Source organism: Capra hircus, chromosome 6, assembly GCF_001704415.2.
Source record: "Capra hircus breed San Clemente chromosome 6, ASM170441v1, whole genome shotgun sequence".
NCBI classification, from domain to species: Eukaryota; Metazoa; Chordata; class Mammalia; order Artiodactyla; family Bovidae; genus Capra; species Capra hircus.
Genome location: NC_030813.1, coordinates 17,164,704 through 17,192,631, shown reverse-complemented (window position 1 = coordinate 17,192,631; position 27,928 = coordinate 17,164,704).

Genomic DNA, 27,928 nt, shown 5'->3' with positions numbered 1-27,928 from the left:
ATTGGGAGTATCAAATATTTTCAAGATTTTTTTTTTGCTTGTTTTATAACTTCCTGTTTGCTAGATTCTCCTGGAGCATATTATCTGCTAATAATTTCCTCTTTGAAATCATTACCCACCTAGGAATTTGCATGGGAGACATGACCTAGAACTGTGTCTGCACCAGGCTGAAGTTACCACTGTCCATGTTTGCACTGTATGTGGCAAATAGTCCATGCTTCTTGCTACATGGGCTTCTGAAGCTTCACTGTCTTAATTAAGCCCTGTACCTTCTTCTGTAACAGCATCTCCTACTATTCACCTGTGTGCCCAACGAAGTAACCCTTCCACCATTTCCAGACCTGTCCAGGTAAGCATTCAAATATCATGTGCAAGACAGTTCACAAAATAAGAAAACACAAGTGACTGAAGTGTAGGGAAGTTATTTGCTCTGCCTCACTCAACTGAGATTCAATATGTCACCATTTGGATTGTCAGTGATTAAAGAGTTTGGCAGCGTGGCATGGAGGCGAGTCTGTATAGATGGGCACTCTCCTGTATTGCTGGGAAGGATATAACTGGTGCCATTCTGATATAAAATAATTTGGCAGCATCTCTAGAACTATAACTGCATGCCTCCTTTGACCAGCAATTTTACTTCTAGGAATTTATCCTGTAGGTATGTTCAAATATGAGCTAAATGATGTATTTCGATTATTCATTGCAGCATTATTTGTGATAGAGTTTGGAATGTTCAAGAGTAAGAAACTAGTCATGGGTAGACCTATGGCTGATTCATGCTGATGTTTGGTAGATACCAACACAATACTGTAATGCAATCATCCTTCAATTAAAAACTAAATTTAAAAAAAAATTAATTAAAAAAGAGTAGGGAACTAGTTAAACTCTGGTACATCCAGCCAAAGGACTATAATGTAGCTACCGAAGAGAATGAGGAAATTCTTTTCTGATCTAGAGGATCTTGAAGATACTCTTATAAGGGGCAAAAGCAAAGGGAAAGTGTGAGGGTGAGTGGGAGACAGATTATAAATACACGAGTGCTTGTATATACACAGAGCATCACTGGAAGGATTCTCAGGGAACTACTTATGCTCACTCCTGGGAGTGGGGGATGGTGCTGGGTGGCTTGGGACAAGGATGGTAAGGAAACCGTCACTCTACACCCTTCTGTAACTTCTGGGTTTTAAAATATGTGAAACTTTTACCAACGAAAAATTGGAAGTGAAAAATTTACTATTTTACCAATAGTAAAAATAAAACTATCAAAGTCATGCACACATCTTGCATGTTCATTTCTCTGATGCACAAATTATTTGAAATGTAATAAAACTAGAGAAATTAGAGGAAAAAAAATCAAAATTATTAAAGGACCTTGGAAAAATGGCTAAGAATTGGGCTCATTTAGCTCCTGCAAGAAGAGGCCTGAGGAAGATTTATAACCTTTAATAACAAGTCCTGAAATATTCATAAGTAAGTTGAGGGCACAAAAAGTTGCTGTTCTCTTGTGTTGGCTGTTAACATTAAAGTTTTGAATGAGGAAAATATAGAAATCCCCAAGTGAGATACCAGATCATCACTTACAGATTATCTAAAGGAAAAAAAAAAATTAAGAATTGGCTTTACAGTTTTGGATTCCTTCAACCAGAGGCCCAAATTGGGTTAGCGAGTGTAGGAGAGGAACAGGGAATGTTGTAAGAAACTCCCCTTTCAAGAGAGCTGTGATCCCCACTCACTCTAACTCAGAGCTGTATCTCCTCCCTGGATTTCAGGAGAAGCTGCCAGAATGGGTCAGAGGACAGGGTGGGCTTGGGTCTGGTGCCTGGGGAGATCTAGGAGGAAGGAGAAAGCCGGTGAATGGTTTTGATGGCAGCTTCGGGAGTGTGATGCTGAGTGGGAATGGGCTGTGCATCTGATTTCTCAGGGTAAAGGATACATGAGCGCTTAGCAGGGATTAGCTGTGGGCCACATCTGAATGGAGGGGTGCACTGTAGCCTTGTCAAATGTTACACAAGAGGACCAACCAGGAGAGTGGGGATTCCAGCTGCAGGCCCATGGGGAAAGGCTGCCAGTGGGGGTTGCAAGACGGCAGATCTCAGGGATGGGAACCTTGGAAAGGGTGAGCGGCAGGCATCTGCTATTGTCAGAATGCACAAAGCCAGTGACCAAAGAAGAACTGTCCCCCTGTTTTCCTGGCCTATCCTGCCCCTCTGTCAGCTGGTTGGGGTTGGTGTGAGTGACCAGGAGAAAGAAAGGAGGTGAGCAGAAGCCTTCCGACTCCCTTCCCTTGGGGCTACCAGCCTCAAACCACAGGCCTCAAGAAGCAGAAAGGGGAGGAGCAGTCTGGTCTTCAAGTCGAAATCCAAGAACTGATTTTCACCATGGCCTGGATACCTTCTCTTTACTGATTTGGAATGAATGGGGACCACAGCTCTCTTAATCATTTAAGATGGCTTTTTATTCCAGAATGAGTAGAAAATTCTTGGGGTCTGAGTTTTCGTCAAACGGCAGTGTGTGTCTCGTGCTCAGTCATTTTAGTCGTGTCTGACTCTTTGTGACCCCGTGGACTGTAGCCCTCCAGGCTCCTCCGTCCATGGGATTCTCCAGGCAAGAGGACTGGAGTGGGTTGCCATTTCCTGCTCCAGGGGATCTTCCTGACCCAGGGATCGAACCCAAGTCTCCTGTATTGCAGGCAGATTCTTAACCTGACTAAGCCACCTGGGAGCCCCAAGTGGCAGAGGAATAAGTTTTAAAGGAGACAAGATTTGAGGAGACAGAAGTTTTAAAGGAGAGATAAGAATAAGTTTTGGTTTTCTTCCATGGGACAAGTACTTATTGCATTGGAGAGGTTTATTTTCATAAAATCTACAGAAATTAACATAAAGTGCAGTCAGAGATAGGGAGGCAGATTGGACACCATAGAGAACTTTCTCACTCCGAAATTTACAATATATGAACTTGTTTACTATGGGAGATTGTGGTATCTTTCTACTTTTTTTTTTTTAGATACTTTACTAGTACTATTTTCTTTCTTTCCTTTTCTTTCTTTTTTACAATTTTCTTTTGAAACTAGTTTTTTTTTTTTTTAAAGAATTGATTTAAGAAAAATTAAGTAAAAATTAGAATGAGTTAAATGAAAATCTGGCCCAGTTCCTGAAGATGGAAAGTAAATGTGGTTTGCAAAATACTGGTCTAAGCAGAGTATGTAGAAAAGTCAGAAAGTAAAATGCTATGGAGTGCTATTTCAAGCAACCACAAAGGAAGTCTGTAGAATTTTCCTTACCTAAAGTTTTCTCATGATTAGTTCAGAATAATCCATAGATTTCACTAAATGATAGTTTCAATTGGTTGAATCTAATGGCTGGCCCAGAAATAAAGTCAAGAAGCTGCAATGTAGGGGTCAAAAAGGGGGAGGGGCAAAAAAAATCAAAGGTTTAAATTTTTTAAAAAGTGAAAGAACAGAGGAAGGAAGGCAGGGACAGAGGGAGGAAAAAAGGGAGGAAGGAAAGAAAGAAAGAAGGAGAGAGAGAAAATGGGTTCTACACAGTAAAATATAGATTGTGAGCACTCTGGCTCCTTAATTTCACTTTGATGGTTGGCGTTACTTCATAAGACAGTTCGATTTACACTCTTGGTTTAAAATATTAATTAAGCTCTTCTGACTCCATAATTCTGGGCCTTGAACACACAGTCATTGTTCAGTTTTCCCTGTTATACATTAGAATGTACAGACACTATGATTTTATTTAGTTAATTTCAAGATTAAAGATTTCCTTAATTGTAGTCTTCTGTTATTTCTTTGTAGTTGCTAAAACTGCATGCTTTATAGCTCAAGGGAAAACTTGTACTATTTGAGTCCCAGTTAAAAGTAAACCATGGGCTTCCGCTTCCAGGAAGACAGAATAGACATGCTTCTCTCTATTCCTCCCACTGGGTACAGTTAATACCCCAGCATTGCGTATACAGCAAACCTAAGAAGACTCTGAAAGGTGGAGACATGAGGGCCAACCAGCTAAGTAGTTTGGGACCCTAGATACGATGCAGTGGTGAGTTCCCTGGGTTTTCTTCTTGCCTCATATATCCTGGACTAGGCGCTGCAGCAGTTAGAGATACCAATGGGCACAGATCAAAAAAAAAAAAGCATAAAAGCTGACTGTCTCTAACCATTGGTCCAGAAATGGGGAAGTGTAGCAAAACAGAAAATCTTCAGTCAATAACTTCTCTGCTCCAGCCAAAAACTGTGGGGGAAAAAGCTGTGGTCCTCACCCCCTCCCACAATAGTCCCGACAGAGTGGAGAGCCTAGACATCCACTCGTACCAGCCTGTGATGAGATGCCTGACTCCTGTGCCAAAATGATGCCAGAGAAGGCCCAGTAGGGGGTGAGGACTCTCCCCACTGCCCAGAGGCAGCGAGGCCATTACCCCCAGTGGTGTCAACGTGGAGTGCAGTAGGAGGTGCTCCCACCTCACCCAGGCAGGGGTCCATGGAGGCTTAGCAGAGGGCACAGCTCCCACCTCTGCCCAACAGTAACGAGGACTGTTGATTCAGGCCAAGAGGGAAGCCTGGATGTCTGCTCCCCTGGGTAGTAAAAAGGCAATGCTCCCTCCACCCATGCCAGAGAAGAGTCACAGGCAGCTAAATTGGATACTTAAATAAGATCCAGAGTCTCATCTACTGCCTAGGTTTTGATTTAAAAAATGACTATCTTTCTCCTTTATCTTTAATAGAAAATCACTTCCAGTGAAAATCAAGATCCAGTAAGATTTCAAATCGAATAATAAAAAACAATCAACAGACACCAACGCTGAAATGACATAGCTGTTAGACTTATTTGGCATGATTTTTAAAGGAGCCATCATAAAAATGCTTCACTGAGCAATTATGGAAATGCTTAAAACAAAAAACAGAAACTCTCTGCAATGAAATAGAAAATGTAAAAATGAACCAAATAGAAATTTAGAAATGAAAAATACAATAGCCAACAACAGCCAAACTCTATGGATAAGTTCAACAGCAGAATGGAGGGGACGGGGGAAGAATCAATGAACCTAAAGATCAATCAATAAGGAAATATCTATTCTGAACAACAGAGGAAAAATAGACTGGGCAAAAAAAGAAGAACAGAGCCTTAAGGACCTAATGTAGCACTGTATGTAAAAATCTAATATTTCTATTAGCAGTGTTCCAGGAAAGGAGAAAAAAAGATGAAAACTTCCCAAATTTGGTAAAAGACATAAGTCTGTAGATTCAAGAAACTGAATGAAGCTCAAATAGAATCTCCAAAGAAATCTATATCAAGACACATCATCATCAAACTTCTGAAGCAAAGGAAAAACCTTGAAAACAACCCAAGAGGAACAAAACCTAACCTACAGTGAGTGGAAAAACAATTCCAATTTCCATTTTTTTTCCTGATGGAAATCAAAACCTTTAGCTCACAAGATCCACCCATTATGAAATATAATTTTATTCTACAAAGTGTTTCTTCATTGTCGGCTCTACCATATGACCCAGCAATTACACTTCTGGGCATTTATCCCAGAAAAATGATAACTTGTGTTCACATAACAACCTGTACATAAATGTTTATAACAGCTTCATTTGTAAAAGCCCCAATCTGGAAGCAACTCAGATGTCCTTTGACAGATAAATAACCAACTGTGGTATAACCATACCATGGACTACCACTCAGCAATAATAAAGGTACAAACTAGTCATTCACACAACAACCTGGATGAATCTCCAGGAAATTATGCTGAGTGCAAAAGCCAGCCCCCAAATGTCATGTACTGTGTAATTCCATTACATGAAGTATTTTTTTTTTCTTTTGATGTGGACCATTTTAAAAGTCTTTATTCAATTTATTACCATATTGCTTCCCTTTCATGCTTTGGTTTTTTGGCCCTGAGGCATGTAGGATCTTAGCTCCCTGACCAGGGATTGAACCCTCACCCCCCTGCGCTGGAGGACGAAGTCTTCCCTGGACCACCAGGGAAGTCCCTATGTGACATTTTGAAATGATGAAAGTATGCAAGTAGAGAACACAGCAATTGCCAGGGTTAATGAAAGGGTAAGAGCTTCCCTGTAGCTTAGATGGTAAAGAATCTGCCTGCAATGCAGGAGACCCAAGTTTGATCCCTGGGTTGGGAAGATCTCCTGGAGAAGGGAATAGCAACCCACTCCAGTATTCTTGCCTGGAGAATCCCATGCACAGAGAAGCCTGGTGGCTACCGTCCATGGGGTTGCAAAGAATTGGACACGACTGAGTGGCTAACACACAATGAAGGGGTAGTCATAGGAGGAAAGTGGATTTGGCTATAGAAGGGCCATAGGAGGGATTCTTGTGGGTATGCAATGTTCTGTCTCTTGGCAGACTGTATCCAGCCTCCTGGCTGTGATATTGCATTACAGTTTTTCAAGATGTTACCATCGGGGGAAACTTGGTAAAGGGTACCTGTGTATGTGCTGTGTGTTAAGTCACTTCAGTTGTGTCCAACTCTTTGCGACCCTATAGACTATAGCCCATCAGGCTCCTCTGTCCATGGGATTCTCCAGGCAAGAATACTGGAGTGGGTTGCCATGCCCTCCTTCAGGGGAATCTTGACCCCAACCCAGGGGTCAAGCCCACATCTTTTAAGTCTCCTGCCTTGGCAAGTGGGTTCTTTATTACTAGTGCCAACTGGGAAAGGGTACATAGCATCTGCCAACTGCCAAAGGGTACATAGCATCTCTCAATATTATTTCCTGTAACTGCACATAAATCTGCAATTATCTCAAATAAAAAATTTAGTTAAAATCAAAATATTGTATCATGTGTATAAGCTCCTCAAATTCTAGCAGGCTGTGTGCCCAGTTTAACAGAGATTACTTCTGGGGAGATGGATGTGTTCCTCTGACGGTCGTGGGGTGGTGAAGACAGGACTCTTTCCATTTTATTTCCTTATGAATTGTTTGAAAATAAATTTCTGAACATGAACATGTATTACTTTTCTAATGGAAGGAAATAAGTTAATAAAATTTTAAAAAAATTAAACCACATTCACTTATGATTACTTAAAGAGAATCTTTTCTGCATTTCCCCACATTTAAAAAAAAAGTTTCTTGGCACAAGCAACCCTGGTATTTAGGAAATATATTGAGTTCAGTTTTTTAGAGAGGGAAATCTTCAATTTAGCTGTTCTAAAGAGAAATTCACCCCAAAACCTTTAGCTCCCAAGATTATGAAATATAATTCTATTCCACAAAGAATTTCTCAGATATCTCAACACAGTCTCTAACAAAAAGTGTCAAAGGTGGTTGGATCTATGGTGCTTAGTCACTCAGCTGTGTCTGACTCTTTGTGACCCCCACGGACTGTAGCCCACCAGGCTCCTCTGTTCATCAGATTCTCCAGGCAAGAATACTGGAGTAGGTAGCCATTCCCTTCTCCAGGGGATTTTCCTGACCCAGGGATCAAACCTGGTTCTCCTGTGTTGAGGGTAGATTCTTTACCGTCTGAATCACACATCTTCTGAATATCTGTAGAAAAGCTCACACGAGAATATCATTAGGAAGCTCAAGAAAACGTCTTTAAATGGATAGAAACAAACTCTCACCTGCTGGAACTACTTACAACCAGATGGTATCTTAACGCGTTCCTTCCCCACAGATTCAGAATTTGACAGTTGAACCCCTGAGTGTATTCAGTGATTAAAAAGCTGACCCTGGAAAACTTGGGCATCACCAAAGGACACTTAAACCACAGCAAGCACACATTTTAGATGGTAGTGTCCTCTGGTGACCCAGGAGAAATAAAGAGCTAGATTACACCAAGAATATTGTCCTACTGCTTTATTCCAATGAACTCCAAATAGTAATTAAATTTACTGGTTACTGAACATCCACTATGTGCCAGACACTGTACTACTAGTTCTTAATTCTCCCCAAAGGTAAGGTAAAGGCCATATGAGACTTCAAGATAACAGAGGAAACCAAGACTTAACTTGCCAAGATCACGAGATGGTGAGCCCAAGTTGGGATTTGAACCCAGGCCAGTCTGATGCTAGAGCTCACGCTCTTCATTGTGTTCTCCAAAGCCACCATTCATGCCAGCATGACAGGACTCCAGGAGGCATGCTGTTATATCACTGATGTAATGTGTCATCAAAAATCCTTCAGTCTTTCCTCTCCTAGGAATGTAACCAGCCTGGACAGCAGTTTCCTTGAAGAAGAAACCTGACTGCTGTTATTCCCCATTTCCTTTGGCTGTGCTCCACTTAGGAACATATGTGTTGTGTGTGTTCCGTTGCTAAGTCATGGCCAACTCTTTGTGACCCCATGAACTTCAGCGTGCCAGGCCTCCCTGTCCTTCATTATCTCCCAGAGTTTGCAAAAGTTCATGTCCATTGAGTCAGTGATTCCCCAGATCATAGAATGTTAGAGCTTGTAAAAGCCCTAGAGAGCCTGGTAAGAAATCTATAAGCATAACATAATGTTTCCCTTACAAGCTTACGGTAGGAGCTAAAGTCAGAAAGGAAACTGACAACCTCAAGACCATGCTGGCAGCTAACGGTAAGCAAGGCACACACACAGACACACACACAGACACCAAGGGAGACTGTAATTGAATGTAGGGTTTTGGAGAAAACTCTGCTGTGGAGTAACATTCAGTAACAACTTTAACCACCAAATCCTTCCTCATACCTCTCTTTGTGTGGTGGATCTTATTTCATTCGAATGTCAAAGGAAAAAATGCTCTGTTACCCATGCTTTACTATTTAGCAAGTACTTTCCTACACATCAACTTAATCATTACAGTAGACACTGCTTTTAGCTAGAGAAAATGGTGTTTTCATGACACACGAGTCAACGAAAGTTAGTGAGATAGTGATTTGCTTGAGGTAACAGTGTCACCAAATAGGAGAACCATGACCCAAAGTTACCTCCTTCTCCAGTTTTTTAGATTGCTTCCAATACACCCTTTGTTCCTAATATCTGATTGTGGAAACTTAGATATTTTTAAGTTAATGTTTTTGTTACTATAAAAGCGATAAATGTTTATGGTAGAAAATCTAGAGAATAAAATAAGGCAAAAGAAAAGTTACATCTGTTTTCTAATATAAAGTTACACTCATTATCCAAAGATATTGTCACAATTTTGTGTAAATCTTTCCAGTCGTTTATCCATGCCTATATATGCTAAAACAAAACAAAGACAAAATGGAGCCATGGGGTATGTGTTAAGACCTTTCCCTCTTTTTAGTAGTCAGTTTAGTTCAGTTCAGTCACTCAGTCGTGTCCAACTCTTTGCGACCCCATGAATCGCAGCACGCCAGGCCTCCCTGTCCATCACCAACTCTCGGAGGTTACCCAAACTCATGTCCATTGAGTCGGTGATGCCATCCAGCCATCTCATCCTCTGTCATTCCCTTCTCCTCCTGCCCCCAACCCCTCCCAGCATCAGGGTCTTTTCCAATGAGTCAACTCTTCGCATGAGGTGGCCAAAGTCTTGGAGTTTCAGCTTCAGCATCAGTCCTTCCAATGAACACCCAGGACTGATCTCCTTTAGGATGGACTGGTTGGATCTCCTTGCAGTCCAAGGGACTCTCAAGAGTCTTCTCCATCACCACAGTTCAAAAGCATTAATTCTTCAGCACTCAGCTTTCTTCACAGTCCAACTCTCACATCCATGTAGTTAAATCACTATTATGTAGTTAACATTTTTTCATGCATTTCAATATTCTTCTACATCATATTCAAAAGAGTCATCATATTCTGTTATACGAATGCATCATAGCCTAACTAGTTAATATCCTATTGTTAAATAATTGTTTGTAGTTTGGGGTTTTTTGGTTTTGTGTTTTGCAATTATTATCAATGCTGAGGTGATCATCCCTATAGCTAAATCTTTGCACACATCTGTGATAATTTTCTTTGAATAAATTCCTAGAACTGGATTTTATTGGTCGAAAGGCTTGCAAAATACTAAAGTTTTAAGATGCATTTAGATAGTAAGGAAAAGGTAAAGTTAATTTGACATAGGATTTGTTTTAGCAAATTTTTGTAATATCTCTGAGCTTTCACTAATTGCAATGTCTGTGGATTTTATTGCTAATTTTCTAAGTCAGATGACAGAAGATGCATATGACTGTTCTACTATTTCACTCTTTAGTGAGTACTCTTAAAAATTTAGACCTGCAGAAGAAGAAATCCAGAACCAAGGTATGCAGAGGGCCAGTGTACGATGTACAGACCCTTGGTGACCCCAATGATCACATCTCCAGAGATCATGTCTTTGTGTAACCCCCTCTCATTGAGTGCAGGCTCCCAACCTGTATACCAAAGTGAGGGGATGTAATATATGTGCCTATGTTATGCTATAAGAGACGTCCTCTCAGCAAACTGGAGTATGAGAAGCTCCTTGTGGGCTTCATCAAGTAAATGGCCCCACTGAGGGAGCCCATGGAGTTGCCAACAGCAATGTTAGCTCTCGGACCTAAGGATGGTCCCAGTTGACAACTAGCATGGGGCTTCCCAGAAGTTGCTCGTGGTAAAGAACCTGCCTGCCAATGCAGGAGATGTAAGAGACATGGGTCCAGTCCCTGGGTCTAGAAGATCCCCTGGAGGAGGGCATGGCAACCTGTTAGGTAGTTAGAATAAGAAAAAGGGGTCCAGAACGGCAGTGGCTAAAAGACAAGGAAGGGAAAAGCCTGCGACAATAGAACAAAGGAAGGTTGAGGACTGGAGTGTGGACCTCAGGTAAAACAAACAGCCCTCCTGGCTAGCTCAATTTACATAGAGCAGGCCCAAGGGGAGGAAAAAAAACAAAACATAAAAAGAAGAGTCAAAGGGCCAGGGGTCTCTTTCCCCCACACACTCTTTGTCTCTCTCTCTCTCTTCTCTTTGTGTCTTTTGGGTTGGCATGCCCTCATGCCTCGAGGATGTAGTTTCCTTTTATTCTCTAAATAAAGCTGAGCTGTAACACGGAACTGTAACACTGATCTGTCCGAGAGCTATGACACGGTCTGTCTGAGAGCCGAGAGGTATAACACGGTCTGTCCGAGAGCTGAGAACTATAACACGGTCTGTCTGAGAGCTGTGACACGCCAAGGGATTTGACGTCTGTCGCTTCAAATTTTTGTTGAGACAAGACAGAACCGAGGAAATTTTACACTCCCCTGACAAACCCACTCCAGTATTCTTGCCTGGAGAATCCCATGGATAGAGGAGCTTGGCAGGCTACAGTCCTTGGGGTTACAAAGAGTCAGACATGACTGGAGTGACTTAGCACATCACAACTAGCAAAAAGCTGGGCCCTCAGTCATACAGCCATAAGGAATTGATTCTGCCAACAGCCTGCATGAACTTTTAGGTGGATGTTCCTCCAGTCGAGTCTCTAGATGTAAGCATAGCTTGGTCAACACCTTGATTGCAGCTACTTGAGACCTGAACAAGAATCCAGCTAAGTCATGCTTGGGCTCCTGACCCAAAGTAACTAGAGAAAATAAATGTATATTGTTTTATGCCACTAAATTTGTGGCAAAAAAAAAAAAAAAAAAAGGGCAACTAACCTACCTTCTTGCCCTGAAAGCAGCAAGCTTACCTGACTCTGGCTTTCCCTCCTTCAGCCCATCCTTGGCCTGGCCCTGCATCCCCTCCAGAGTGGCCTTCCTCCCACGGGTGCAGCATACCTGTATGGTCTCACCCTTCTCTCTCTCCCCAAACTCTGCTCTGCACCAGAGAGGCTGACCTGGCAGGAGGCACTCGCCAGGCTCCCAGACCAGCTGCCGTGGAGCTGGGAGAGGCCAGTGGGGGAGCTGGCTGGAGACTGGAGGGCAGAAGGCCCTGCTGTCTGTGTCCCCTGGGTGGCACCCACTCCCAGGACAGCCTCTCTTGCAGGTTGCCTCTGCTCCTGGGCTCTGGGAACTGTCACCTCCTGTCTTTGTCTCCTGGTACCATCAGCGGCTCCCACCTGTTGCTAATTTCTGGTTTCTCTTTTCTTCTGTTTGGCTTCTTAGAGCCTCCAACACCTGTGAAAACCACTTGTCTGCATTATGTTCCCTTTGCTGTAAACACTTGAAGTGGTTGCTCTTCTATGGACGCCCTGGTGATGCAGCGCCCACAGCCCTGAGCCTGTGCCTCATTCCACTCTGTATCTGAAGGGTCAGCATGGCACCTGGATGATGTCAGCGCCACAGACGCCGCATGTGTGTTGTTTCACCCAATGACGGCGCCCTGCGAGCGCTGGTGCGCTTTCTCATCAGGGGCCCTTGCCAGGTGAGTGGAACATGGGTGAGTGGGACAGGGCACCTGTCCCTAGGCAGGCACAATTCAAGCGCAGGAAACAGATGGAAACAACTAGTTAGATCCAGGTGCTAACTACTGCAAGAGAGGTATATTCAAAGTGTGAGGGAGCAGGGAGTGGGGCAGCGGAGGTGGTGGTAGAGGGAGGAGGAAGGGCCTTCTTGAGAGGGAACAGCCTGTGGGAAGGCATGGAGGCCTGAGAGACTCTAGTGGACTCTGTTCCGAGTGAATATGATCATGGAGTCTAGCTCTCACGTGTGTTTTTCCTTAGTAACAAATTCGTTACCCCCACAATATCATGTAGGATTCTACCAATCTACAAAAACACTTTTCAGCTCCTACTGAAGGAAGTAGCCTCATGTTGTCAGTCTGTGGTGCTTTCTTCTTTCTTCCCAGGCTTCTTCCTAAAATATTTTCAAGACTAAAGGACAACTGTATGACAGTGTCTGTGACACTCAGCAGTCCCCTGGGGAGAGGTCTCAAAGGCAGGCCGCTGACGCAGTCGCAGTAGAAGGCAACAAGCGTGGCCACACGGGGTGCTAGCAGTGTGGTTGTGCGTGAATGGCAAACCCACCACTTATTAGCTGTGTGACCTGGCTGAGCCTCTTTCTTTATGGGTATAATACCTACCCAGGGGAATGGAGGAATTATCTTATAAAGCATATTTATGGCTTACTGTGTGCTAGGCACCATGCTAGAGTTTATTATTCATTATATCACTTAATCCTCAAATAATCCTATGAATGGGATACTACTATTAGCTCTAATTGACAGATTTGGAAACACTGAGGCACAGAGAAGGAATTTGTCCAAGGTCACACAGCAGTGATAGGCAGAAGTCAAAGTCCATGCCCTTAACCATTCCCTTCCGGGCTACCGCAGAGCAAAGCATGGGCCCCGGGGTCTGGTTTGAATGGAAGCCTCAGGGAATTTCTGCTCCCTCCCTTTCCTGCTGGCAGAGACGAGGAAGCTGAGTGCCTGTCCTCAGGCCCTGTCCACTGGTGCTAGAAACAGGAAAAGAGAAGTCATCAAGTCTGTTGTTTGCCACTTCCTTCTGAGCTTTAGAGATGGGTGGTTTTAGGTGAGATGGGTGTTTTTAGGAACCCTCCAAAGCCAAGGAAAGCCAGAGTCCTCCCAAGTGAGGAGGAGACTCACGCCCTCGCTGACGGCGAGGGTGGGAAACGGCAGCGTTCTGTGTGAGGCTCTCGCACCAGAGGAGCGCCTTGTTATGGAAGCTTCACAGACATCACAGCAGAGGCCGGGGCTCAGGCCTCCTGAGGGGGCAGAGCCTGGGCAGGATGGCCTCCTGCCCGCCGCTCCTCCAGCGCCCTGGCCTCCCACAGGCAAGATCAAGTTCAGAAGAGGCACAGCCGGGGCAGGCCGAAGCTTGGTAGGATCCCAGCTAAGCGATTCAAACCTTCCCCGAGGGGCTTAGGGCGTGGTGCGTTAGCAGCGCTTTCTTTTTTCCCTCGCTGGGCTTTAGCTCCCCAGCAAGAGCGTCGGGACACAGAGCCAGCTGCCGGGATACCTCCGCGCTCACATCAAAGACGAAGGCCGGGCCTGCCTGCACAAGTGCTTGCCGGCCGACCCGCGCACACGTCTCTCACACACATGCTCTCTCTCTCACACACACACACTCAAGGACACCCCACACATAAAATACACACCCTGAGACAAACTACACATAATACACACACACTCAGACAAACCACACACATACATACAGCTTCTATTAATAACACACACCTCTATACCCCAGGTAGCACATATACCACACCTCACACCTCCGTATCACATGTGTACACCACACACATAAATACACCACACACCAGATATACATACCACATATAGCCCACACACCCTACAGAACACACATACCAAACCTCACACCCTTCATCTCATATGTATGCCCCCCACACATATATGAGCCACCCACAACACCTCACATACATAAAGGCAGCACACACATTATAGCACACTCATATCACACTTTACCCCTTACATCATGCATGTTTACACACCACACACTTACGCTTCACACACATATATACAGGACACTTGCACCATACATACTGCATACACACTACCTCAGTCACACACCGTACACATCACACACCCACACTGCACATGTACCACATGTAAACACACGCACTATAGCACACACATGCCAAACTATACATTCTCACACCACGTATACCCACACCATACCACTTTCACACACACACCACCGCTAGATATACCCATCACAACAGAGCACACAGGCTCAACACTACAGTCACGTCACACACATAGAAACACATAGCACACACATCGCACTCACCCCATATATTCTGTGTACACACACAGACACACACACACAGAGTTTTGAGTTCATTCACATCTCTGCTGCAGCCCCAACCCAACAGTACCCAATCATTCTGAGGAAAAGCCACAGACAGCCCCTCCAGGGGTTCTTTTCTCTTCCTGGCATCATTAGAGCCTCCTCGCTGGATAAATTAATTACAGAGTTGGAGAAACAGAAATTCAGCTCCCACCCACGTCCCCCTGAAGTATCAACATTGTTGATCTATTTTTGAACTTCAAAATCCGAGGTGTGACGTGCCTCGTTGCTGCGCAGCCAGCGCTCTGGCAGCGAGCTGGGCTCCCGCTTTCATGTGGTGAGCGGCTCAGCGCTTCTCTCAGCGCTCACCTGGAGCGTGTCAGCGCGGAGGGAGCGGGCGTGGGTGATGCCCGAGTCAGGAACACGCCCGGCCGTGCGGCTGCAGGGGGCGCGGAGCGCCAGGGGAAGTGGTGGCCGTTCCAAGGCAGATAAAGAATCCGTCCTGTGGGCTGCATGTACTGTTTGGTCAAAGGGCGGGATTTTGTCTGCCCCGGAAACTAAAGGACCAAAGCATTATTGTAACCATACCGTTCAGGCTTTGGGAGTGATGTTTAGGATTGTTCAATTTTGCAATCATATGGAAGTGGATTGGCACTCCTGACCTCGGTGTCATCTTGTCGGATTCATCATCTACACGTTCAGGACACCGGTCTCATTCAATAGGTCTGCTGCCTGGAGGTACTACATTCTCACGGAAAGGCCGTGTATGAACTGCATAAACCAATGCGCTACTAAATCCACCTGTTCTAGCAGATGAAACGGGTGAGGTGGTTGGGACCAACACACTGCCATCCCTGGTCAGCCAATGAAACGCCACAGGGGACCAAAGGCCTCTTTCCCAGGGCCCTGAGGGCTGGGACTGCCACCACTGCGCACCCGCCCTCTATTTTCCTGGGCGCCCTTACTATGTTCTCCAGGCCAAAACTTTTCCAAGAGACCGTCCCAACTTCCCTGGGTCTGGTCTCCCCAAAGAACCAGGGAGGGCAGCAAAGGGAAAGTGTCCCTTTCTCTACAGCTCTGCAGGGTGCGCGAGGTGGGAGGCAAAAGGCTGAGCCAAGGTGGGAGGATGGGGCTGACTGGGTGACTGTTACCTTTGGTTCAGCACTTCAAAGGCAGTTAGCTTTCATTAGGGGCCAGGGCAGGATACCACCACCATCTAGATAACGCTTAAAGCAGCAGCTTCTACAGGTGCCACAAACATGAGGTGGGTGGTCATCGCAACCTTTAGGCTGTTGAAGGAACTCTGACGTGGTAGGAGTGGATGTGCAGAGGAGGGAATCGGTGGCAGTGTTCTTTTGGCGGGTGAAAGAATCTGAGAGCCCTGTGGGATCCATCCTGGAGTCCTCAGGGATGACACCACCACCGGCTAGCAGGGTGGTCTGGGTAAAATTCGAGTCAGGGGTGGTGCAGTAGTTTGGTCAGCACATTTCATTCCCCCTGAGACTAGGACCCTCCCAGATAAGCCATTTTCATTTCAAGTTGGCTTTTCTCCAGGCCCATCGCCTCAGCACTGAAATAAGGATTTGGTCTAATTGCCAGCTACTTGAGATGTGTCCATCTTGAACACAGGGAGTTGGGAGGCCCACGGAGAGGAGACAGCCAGACAAGTGTTCCAGGGTGAAGCCAGCCAGATGGCTCTTAAATGTCTCGTGAAGAAGCCCGGCCAGAAGCCCCGTGGAAGGTTCCTGCAGCACAGCCTCATCTGTGGTCACATTTCTGAATGCCGCTGCCTAGGAATTGTAGGGTGGGCTGAATAATCCTGCTTCCTGAGGGCGTGTGTGGACCACACATCTCCTGATTTCAAGGAAAAACTCAGGAAATACGTGGTCCAAGGAGAAAGGAGCCTCAATAGGGTTTTTGTTGTTGTTATTTTGCAAGGATCTTGAAGTGAATACCCACAAACTGCCCACGCAATGAATAGCTGCATTCATCTCCCCGGGCAGCGAGGCCAGAACCCGGCCTGCTGGGGGAGGCTCCACGGCCACTTTTCCCTGATGCGGGTCTGGTAGTGTGAGCCTGAGGGGACGGGCAGATATCAAGAGCTCCCGCCCTCTCATCCCTGCCCCGACACTGTCTCTTCTGGGCCCGGGGCCATTTGCTTGGTTATTTCCCCCTCAGTTTCTCCATCCATAAAATGGGGATAATGGTGTTTACTTACTTGCCTCATGAGTTTTATGGGAATTAATTACTGTTTGTAAAGTGCTTTGAAGATGAAAAGTGCGAGGTGGCATCATCGTTATTGTGAAATATCTTCCACTGCTCCCTGGCCAGGTTCTTCCTGCCTCCAGAGAGCATTTCAACCTGGGTTCTAAATGAGACCCTCATAGGGGCCCACGTGAAAGGCCGTGTGTGTACACAGCTGGGTATCTGGAGGCAGAGAAAGCACTGTCACCCAGGAAAGGTATTTCCCATTTATGGGAGTGTTCAGGGGATCTGGCCAGGAGGAGGGGCAGTGCCCAGTGGCCCCAAGACACACTCACCTACCACGCACATGAGTCAGCAGTAGCAGAGCCATCTCTGTTTCCACCATGTGCTCTTCCTGTGTAGACAACATAATGAAGCCTTCGTTACCAAGAATTTTTTCCTTACTCTTGTGGTACCAGAAACATAACAGGCTGGGCATATAAAATCTATGCTACCGTGACGTTCTCTAAGATGAAGTGAAACTACCCAATGCCTTCCATGAGGGGCCACAGAAAATAAGTCTCAGAATTTCAGTCTCCTAAGGATTATCCCTCTTCTCCAGAAAGTATGATCTCACTTTCTGAAATATATGAGACAGAAAATAAATTTCTGTGACACTGCCTTTGATTTGGGTTCCAGCAGTGTCCTTTTGGCGCAAGTGGTAAAGAACCTGCTTGCCAATGCCGGAGACACTGAGATGCAGGTTCGATCCTGGGGTTGGGAAGATCCCTTGTAGAAGGGAATGACAACTCACTCCAGTATTCTTACCTAGAGAATCTCATGGATAGAGGAGTCTGGCAGGCTATGGTCCATGGGGTCACACGGAGTCAGACACGACTAAAGTGTCCCTTGGCTGATGGTGAGAGTGTTTTCTCGTTTTCTTGATCTGTATCTGGCTAAACAATGGTGTGGATAGCCAGTTATACTTGGTAATGGGGCTAAGCATGAGAGGACACCTGGGGCAAGATTACTAAAGTGAAGTCGCTCAGTCGTGTCCGACTCTTTGCGACCTCATGGACTGTAGCCTTCCAGGCTCCTCTGTCCATGGGATTTTTCAGGCAATAGTACTGGAGTGGATTGCCATTTCCTTCTCCAGGGGATCTTTCCAACCCAGGGATCGAACCTGGGTCTCCTGCATTGTAGACAGATGCTTAACCAACTGAGCCATGAGGGAAGTCCAAGATTATTAAAGAAGGGTCTAAACAGGGGAAGAAAAATCTATTGCATTAGAGTCTGCATCTGACCCTGTCGGTGATTTATTCAGAAGTTCTGTTTCTAATGTAGCATATACAGAATAGATGTCAATCTAATTTTTCTGCAAAATAAAAATAGGCAACATCACAAATTTCAGAAGATACCATATGTGATTATGCTGTTTGTTTATATAATAATCAAGGTACTTCTTTTCCTTGTAATTATATGGAAGAGGCCAGGAGGTAACTATGCAAATTACCCTGAAGGGCAGGTGGGGAACAAGCCAACTCAAATTATGTATCCAAATAGAGGGTACAAAGTCTTCCCATTTCATGGCAGATTGTGTTCTTGAAATGGGGGTTGAAAAATCTAAATGCTGTAAGTTAAATGTGATTTTTAAATAGAAACAATGGTATAATGAGAAACTATGTCCCTGCTTACAGGTGTAATGGCCAATTTGGTTTCTTTATTACAAAAGTAATTCATGTTCATTACTTTAAAAATTAAATAAGGAAAAAGAAAAGATACTGTACATTTAAAGTATCCATATTTTTCTGTCTAGAGGTAACCACTGCTAATGTCTGAGTACCATTGTTCTTCCAGAACGTGGATGTTTATTTTTTAAAAAAGAATGATACTGAAATAAGATTTAGCAACCTCTTTTATACACTCATTATAACATGTTCCACATCAGTAAAATGTTTTGGTGTGAATTGGTATAACTAACAAATAAGGGTAAAACATATTATCATATGCTTCCTGGCTCTCGCTCTATAATTTTTTTCTGACAGGTTCCAAGCCCATATTTCTCAAATGTGGAATTCATTTTATTATGATGATGATGATTATTATCATTAATTCATTAGTTTTTAAAATGAAAACATCAACATATTTTCCAGTTTGTCCTTTTTCACTTATAATTTTGTTTATAGCATTTCCTTTTATTTTGACTTGAGAGAAGTGTTTGAATTTTGTATAATCATATCTATAAATCTTTTCCTAATGATTTTTGTCTTGATTTTATGCTTTATAACTTCCTATACTCCAAAATTATATAAATATTCGCCAACAGCTGAGCCTGAAAGTATGTGTATGCTTAGTTCTTCTGAAATTATTTGTGTGCATCTTGTAAGGAGATTAGAAACAGTTGGTTATGTTTGGCAGAAAGAGTTCCAGGAATGTCTGTCTGTCTTGCTATTTTTCATCATTTCCATTTTCCTTTCCTTTCTTCCCTTTAAAATTGTTTTTTGAGTAGGCAAAAGCAGAGTTCAAGTTATTTGGCTCTCTGCGACCTTCCTACGGCTTTCGTTTCATTAGCACTCACACCTCCCGTTTTTACAGCAGTGATGTTATACCATTGTGTCTGTCTTGAGGCTGTATACCCCAGTCCCCATTTGTAGAGAACTGTCCCCTCCTAATCCCTCCGTATGTGGTTTGCATCATGTCAGTGTGCCTTCTAAGTCTCTTTCAGTAGTCAAACTGGACACTTGATTTGACTCCTGAGTTGGTAAAGCAGAAAAAAATTTCTACTCCTGCCCACACTTAGCGCTTCAGTGATCCTTTTCATTCAGAGTACTCCTCTGTTGCCAGCTGTAGAGTCCAGTGTTGGCCCCTCCTTCCTAGCTAGGCGATATGGAGCATGTTCATTTACTCTCTCTGAACCTCAGTTTCCTCATCTGTAAAATGGGGATTAATAATAACCTTCTTTGGCTACTTCACGACATTACTGTAAGGATTAAAAGAGATCATGGCTGTAAAAGTGCTTAGTAAGCTGTAAAACAATATATAAACACAAGGTATTATTATTTTCCTTTTATTTGACATTATAAGGGATTATGATGTGTGACTATAAAATAATAAGGATCATTTTTTTAAAAGTAAGATGCCAGACTATAAACACCCAAATAAACACAATCCTTTCAGTAGGCCTTGTAAGAAGCTTCAAATTAACTTGTACGTTGTCATCTGTGCTCAGAACATGTTTTTTAACTTCCTTCGTCTTTGGGATGGTCATAGACATTCTCCCTTGTTGGGCTAGTCTCCGTCTTATTTACCTACTTCACCTACCTCTCTGCGCCCCACCCACCCCCCCAACCCTTTTCCTTGAACCACCTGCTCAGAGGACCGGTAGAGAGTAGAGACAAGTACACTGAAGAAGATTTCAGGGAAGGAAGATACATGGAAGGTAGGATGAGATTGAAATGGGCTCCTAGGAAGTCTTCTGGGATTCATCTCAGGAAGGGGACTGGCTTGAACACATGTATATGCTGTTTGCTGTAGGTCTGCCTTTAGGGTATAGGCAAATATACCGTGGATAGGAAAGCGAATCTCTGAATTTCATCAGAAAGTGAATCTCATTCTCTCCAGTAGCATCTGTAGAACTGTAGAAACTGTGCTGGGCATGAGGTAGACAAGCCTGAGTTTTGGTTCTGGTCCTGAAATAAATTGTTGAGTAACTGAGTGATGTCAGGCACTGGGTTTTCATTTCCTTATTCTTACAGTAAGGACATGGATGGTTTTTAAGGTCCCTTTCACCCTGAAAACACTAGGCTTCCAATGCCCTTCTTCATGATGGTTTTATGGAGGTTCAGACCATCTCCTAGTCCTGCAACTTCTATTTGACATTATAAGGGATTATAAGTTGTTTAGCAACTGAGCTCTCAGTTCAGTTCAGTCACTCAGCTGTGTCCGACTCTTTGCGAGGGCAACAACCAGGCAAGTTGTTTAGCCTTTCTACATCTCCATTTCTTCATCTCTAAAATGGGGAGAGTAAAATAAATAAATAGGGACATGTCTACTTTATAGAACTTTTTTGTGAGAATTAATTGGAAAAGTACAACTAAAAGCATTTGGCACAGAGTAAATGTTCAATAAACATTAAATGTAATTTCATTCTCTTCATTTTACTATTTTCATGGAGTGGAATCTACTCTAAATCTCTTAAACTTAGTCCTTAAATTTTACTATTACATTTGTTATTATTATAGACTTGTTATGGACGGAACATGTTCCCCCAAAATTCATATGTTAAAATCCCAACTCCCAGAGAATGGATACATGTATATATATGGCTGAGTCCCTTTGCTGCCCACCTGAAACTATCGCATTGTTAATCAGTTGCACTCCAATATGAAATAAAAAGGGAAAAAAAACCACCCCAGCTTCCAATTTGATGGTATTTAGAGGCAGGGCCTTGGAGAGGTAATAGGTTTAGATATGGTCATGAGGGTGGGACCTCTGTGATTAGATTAGTGTCTTTAAAGAGGAAACTGAAACTCCAATATTTTCACAACCTGATGCGAAGAGCTGACTCATTGGAAAAGACCCTGATGCTGGGAAAGATTGAAGGCAGAACAAGAAGGGGATGACAGAGGATGAGATGGTTGGATGGCATCACCGACTCAATGGACATGAATTTGAGTAAACTCCAGGAGCTGGTGATGGACAGGGAGGCCTGGCGTGCTGCAGTCCATGGGGTCGCAAAGAGTCAGACATGACTGAGTGAACTGAACTGAGACTTCCCTCTCTCTATCATGTGAATCAAGATACAAGAAGAAGGTGACTACAAGCCAGGAAGAGGGTTCTCACCTGCAACCAAATTGGCTGGCATCTTGATTACTAGAGCTTATTAATTAAATTAAATTACTGCTGCTGCTGCTAAGTCACTTCAGTCATGTTCGACTCTGTGTGACCCCATAGACGGCAGCCCACCAGGCTCCCCCATCCCTGGGATTCTCCAGGCAAGAACATTGGAGTGGGTTGCCATTTCCTTCTCCAATGCATGAAAGTGAAAAGTGAAAGTGAAGTCGCTCAGTCGTGTCTGACTCTTTTTGACCCCATGGACTGCAGCCTACCAGGCTCCTCCGTCAATAGGATTTTCCAGGCAAGAGTACTGGAGTGGGGTGCCATTGCCTTCTAATTAAATTACTAGAGCTTATTAATGACTTCAGTAACTTTCCAACCTCCAAAAATGTGAGAATATTGTTTAAATAATGAAGTCTATGGCATTTCATTCTAGAAGCGAGAACTAATGCACTTCTAAACTGAAATTTATTTTCCATCTCCAAAATTTATTTCTGCTACTCTGGGCAATGGTAGCTGCAGACTTACTTTCAACAGCAGTTTGAGTGACCCACTCTTTGCCAGGGAGCTATCAAACAGGCACAGGTACCTTCAGACTAATCTCTGGCCTCAGGTTGAGCAGCAGTAAATATGGTAACATGAATAATCTCCCTGAAACTCCTTGGTTTTGCCTTTTCAGCCACAGTGGTTCTTCCTCTTTTAAAAAAGTGACATAAACAACACAAACTTATCCTTTTACAGTTCTAGAGATCGGAAGTCTGGAGTCAGTCTCACTGGGCTACCGTCAAGCTTTCACATGGCTGGTTTCTGAGGCTCTGAGAGGAGATGACATTTCTTTGCATTTTTCAGCTCCTGGTGGCTGCCTGTGTTCCTTGACAGCTTCCTCCACCAAAAGTATATCACTCCAGTCTCTACTTACATCATCACATTGCCTCCTCCAGTGACACTGAGTCTTCCTGTGTCTCTCATAGAAAGACCCCTGTGATTACACTGAGCTCACCTAGATAATCTTGGTTTCTAATATGATTATCCAAAAAAAAAAAAAAAAAAAGAAAGAAAAAGAACTAGGGCTCCCAGAAGAACTGGCTGATTCTAGGGCTGGGACATGAAGTACACAAAATGAGCTGGGAAGATTTTTGCAGTGCTTGGAAAGCTCAAAGGATGTAAGCACATCAGAGAGACCTAGGACCCAATCTGAAAAAGCACTCAGGAGCAAAACCTGCAACAATGTGAGCAATTAAATCAATAATGTCATATTGGATTATAATTCAAAGTCCATTCTGATGCAAATAAATGACTAAACAAGGAAATAAATGAAGAAGAGACTAATCTCCTGTATAGAAAAATTCCCAATAATTTGTGTAGATTCTCCTACTTCAAGATGGTGAAGCTTGACTCACCTCTTGAGTGAGCAGTCTTAGTGACCTCCTTACAAAAACAAGAGTAAGAAAAGAGGGGGAAGATAATTTTACCATGGAGAAATCTGGCAAACACTTCTTCAACCAGGTGATCAAAGTCATCATTGCCAGTGATAAGTCCTGTTGAAGCATGTACTTCTGACATCATGTGATGAAAATGGGACTTCACCTCCATGATCTTCCTCCTCCAAATGCATTATCCTAACCTCCTCATGGAAAAAAAAGAAAATCAGAAAAATCAAAGTTCCAGGACATCCTACAAAATACCTGACCACTATTCCTTAGATGTCAAGGCCATGGGGCGGGGGGCGGGAAAGACCAGTCTGAGAATCTGTCATAGTCAAAAAGAAAACAAGAGACATGAAAACTAAATGCAATGTGATATTCTGAAGGGAGTCCCAAACCAGGGGAAAATTAGTGAAATGTGAATAGAGTATGAAGTTAGTAACTAGTAATCTATCAGTGTTGTTTCATTAGTTGTGACAAAGCTACCATAGTAATGTAAGATGTTAGCAACAGAGGAAATGGGTGAAGATTATATGGAAATTCTCTGTACTGTCTGTGCAACTTTTCTGTAAATGATTCTACAGTGAAATATTTATTTAAATTTTAAAATGTATTGAAAATATTAACCACATAAGATATAGTATAAGCAAACATTTACAGATCGGTCCCAATTTCTTGTAACTTGTATTTGAGTGTGTACCAGAGGAAAACCAAGTATGTATGTGTGGACACTTAGAGGCATGTTTTTTTTCTCCTTTATGCTTCTATGTATTTCTCAAATGCTGTATTTTACAACAAACAGATATTACTTCAACCATTTTAAAATCTATGCTTGAATAAATAGGAGACCATGTAACGGAGTGGTGGGGAAAGGGAGATAGGCCGCTCCTGGAGGAGAGTCTGTTCTTTCTCAGGCCAGCATCCTTCCTCTGACTCAGGAGCTGATGATTTCTGGGGACAGACTGAGAAGCCTGAACAAGAGCTGAACCCCTGAGTCTCTGTGATCATCACTTCTGAGTTTCAGTGAAAGACTGGTCCCATCTTTCATTTTGCTAAATTAAGAAAACTTGGATGAAGTGACTCCAGCAAGGCCACATAGCTAGTTAGCATGCGGAGCCCTCCAGATGTTTTATTTGGGCTAGGCGGTGTTTCAAAATCATTCGACTGTGAATACCTTTCAGTAAGTATGTCTTCTCTGCTTTGATGCTCACCAGCTCAGTTCACCTGGTGTTTCTTTAACTGCCTGGGCCCTGGAGGCATTTATTTGGGATCTGTGGCTTAGTAAAGTGGCAGAAATGAGAGTTACATACAGGCTTAGGAGTTCTGAGATATAATGGTAAAGGCAACTTTTTTTAATTTAAGGAGGGAAGAAAGGGAAGTTCTCGTCCCTGTGGGTTACTTTCTGAGTAGAGACAGCGTAAATCAAGGCTCTGTGTGTTACCCTCTCACGAACAGAGCCCCAGGAATTGTGCAGCCATATGCAGCAGCTCTGACTCTCCATCTGTATCACATTGTAAAAATAGTGTATTTAAGTAATGTTCCTCAATGTCCTGTTTTAATAATATGTGGTTTTGAGTCACATCTCAATTCAGAATCCTTCTCAGTCAAAGGGAATCCTCTCATACTGTTGGTGGGAATGTAAATTAGTATAGCCACAATGGAAAGCAGTGTGGAGGTTCCTTAACAAACTGAAAATAGAACTACCATATGACCAGGCAATCCCACTCCTGGGCATATATCGAGAGAAAACCATAACTTGAAAAGATACAGGCACCTCAGTGTTCACCACAGCGTCGTTTACAATAGCCAGCACATGGAAACAACGTAAATGTCCATCAACAGATGAATGGGTAAAGAACATATGGTATATCTATACAGTGGAATATTACTCAGCCATAAAAAAGAACAAACTAATGCCATCTGCAGGCATGGATGGACCTAGAGACTATCATGCTGAGTGAAGTAAGTCAGATGGAGAAAAACAAATATCAAATGATATCACTTATACGTGGAAGCTAAAAAATGATGCAATGAATTTATTTACAAAACAGAGTCACAGATGTAGAAAACAAACTTAGGGTTACCAAAGGAAAAAAGTGGGAGGGATTAATTGCGAGGTTGAGACTAACATACACACACTGCTGCTGCTGCTGAATCGCTTCAGTCGTGTCTGACTCTGTGCAACCCCATAGCCTGCAGCCCATCAGGCTCCTTCATCCCTGGGATTCTCCAGGCAAGAATACTGCAGTGGGTTGCCATTTCCTTCTCCAATGCATGCATGCATGCATGCTAAGTCGCTTCAGTCATGTCTGACTCTGTGTGACCCTATGGACAGCAGCACACCAGGCTCCTCTGTCCACAGGATTCTCCAGGCAAGAATACTGGAGTTGGGTTGCCATTTCCTTCTCCAAACATACACACTGCTGCTGCTGCTGCTAAGTTGCTTCAGTCGTGTCCAACTCTGTGCAACCCCAGAGATGGCAGCCCACCAGGCTCCCCCGTCCCTGGGATTCTCCAGGCAAGAACACTGGCGTGGGTTGCCATTTCCTTCTCCAATGCATGAAAGTGAAAAGTGAAAGTGAAGTCACTCAGTCATGTCCGACTCTTAGCGACCCCATGGACTGCAGCCTACCAGGCTCCTCCATCCATGGGATTTTCCAGGCAAGAGTACTGGAGTGGGATGCCATCATCTTCTCTGAGCATACACACTACTCTGTATAAAATAGGTAACTAATAAGAACCTACTTTATAGCACAGGGAACTCTGCTCAATACTCTGTAAGGACCAAATGGGAAAGGAATCTAAAAGAGTGGATATTCCTTGGTCACCTGATTTGAAGAGCTTACTCATTAGAAAAGACCCTGATGCTGGCAAAGATTGAAGGCAGGAGGAGAGGGGGACAACAGCGGGAAAGTTGGTTGGATGGCATCACTGACTCAATGGACATGAGTTTGAGAAAGTTCTGGGAGATGGTGGTGGACAGGGAAGCCTGGCATGCTGCAGTCCACGGGGTGGCAAAGAGTCGGACATGACTGAGCAACTGAACAACAACATAACTGATTCACTTTGCTGTACAGCAGAACTAATGCAACACTGTAAATCAATTATCCTCCAGTAAAAATTAATTTTTTTTAAAAAAACAAGCAACCAAATCCTTCTCAGTCAACATCATCATCATGGCCTCATAATATTTATTGAACTACATCCCAGACTCCATGTTTTATCTCATTTATTTCTTATACTGACACTAACCAAAAGTTCTAATGTTATACCTATTTTATAGATGAGAAAATGGAGACTTGGAAATGTAATTTGCCCACAATCAGGCTGTGGGGCAGGGATCTGAATCCAGCCAGTCTGACTCTATGGCCCAACTTCTTAACTGCCAAACTATGTACAACTTCGCCAAACTATGTACAACTTCACAAAACTTCTTCCCTTTCACCCAGGGCAATGCAATATTTGGGTCCTTCAGTAGTTAGGAACCCTTTCTGAGGTGCAATACATTTATGAAGATATTGGAGTTAAGTATTTTGCCTCATTTATAAATAACTGCTATTTTAGTCTACATGGCTCATTGATTTTTCTGAACAAATTATTACATATAATTGTGAGTATTATGAATAATTTTCTCACTCATTTACTTAGGTGAGAGTAATTATATTATAACCTCTTCTTTTTCTCTGTGCTAGATTTTGCTTTTCACATTACATTATTTTCTTGATTATTTTCAATAAATGCAGTATTTCAGTATTTGTTGTGCATATTGTTCTGTGTAATGGTTTAAAATTTCCTATCATCATACTTGTCTCTTTTTTCAAAAGAACTGATGCAGATATTTTTAACTTTGAGGACTCACAAATTTTTGGCTATATGGATGCTAATTTATATTAAAAATCTATCTACTGGTCTTCCTACTTAATCTCCTCCTGCAGTGGGCCACAAAATCAAGTGGATTTGCAAAGAGAACATATTGGAACACAGATGGCTCTTTGGTCTCTCTCAGGGAAGTCAAGAGCTTGGGGAAAACTAGAGAATTATAGTATTTGAAGGGAGGAAGAGGAGTTGTGTCCAAGCAAAGTGCCAAAGCTGTTGGATTTGGTAACTAAAGCAGCAAGCCTGCAAAGGTTTCCTTGGGTCAGAGTCAAGGCCAAGAATCCCTGTGATGGCTGCATTTATGCCATCTTTTGAATGTGCAGGACAAATGCTGCTACCACAAATGTAGCTTTGCTTCTCAAGTTCACGAAAATGAAGACCTTTCCTCAGTGAACACATCCCCCATGAATGAGCTGTACATATTCCACAACTTCTAGGAACTCTCAGATCTGCATCTTCTCATGATACTCCTTTCGAAGACCCAGCCCTCTGTTCAGCTGTTCACTGTGCCTTCACTTGGATCCCTTACCCGGACCTCAAATTCTTCCAATGCTAAGCTTGTCATCACCATCTCACCCCCACCCACATAACAGTAACAACCACAACAGTCACAACCACAACTCAATTCCACCTCATATATTTCCCATTTAAGGCCTAGAAAAACTACTCCCACAAATTAGCACCTTTCTGCAATCTCCCAATCCAGCTGATTATCAACTCATAAGGATTCTATTTTCTGAATAGCTCTCATAACCCTCTGTCTCGCATTCCCAGGGCCATCTTGTATACCTGTCCTCCCTGTGTTGACTGTGGATGCCTTGACACAGTGTCTAACTTACAGCTAAGACATTTATTAGATCCCTAACACTATCATCCAGATAGTGACCTACAAAATGTTTGTTGTGAGAAAGGAGAAATTAACACATTTGATGCAAAGTTATTCTTTGGGAAATGAGCTCATTTTTGGTTATTTGAATCCAAAGTGGAGCAATTTTTGTTTCCTTTTGT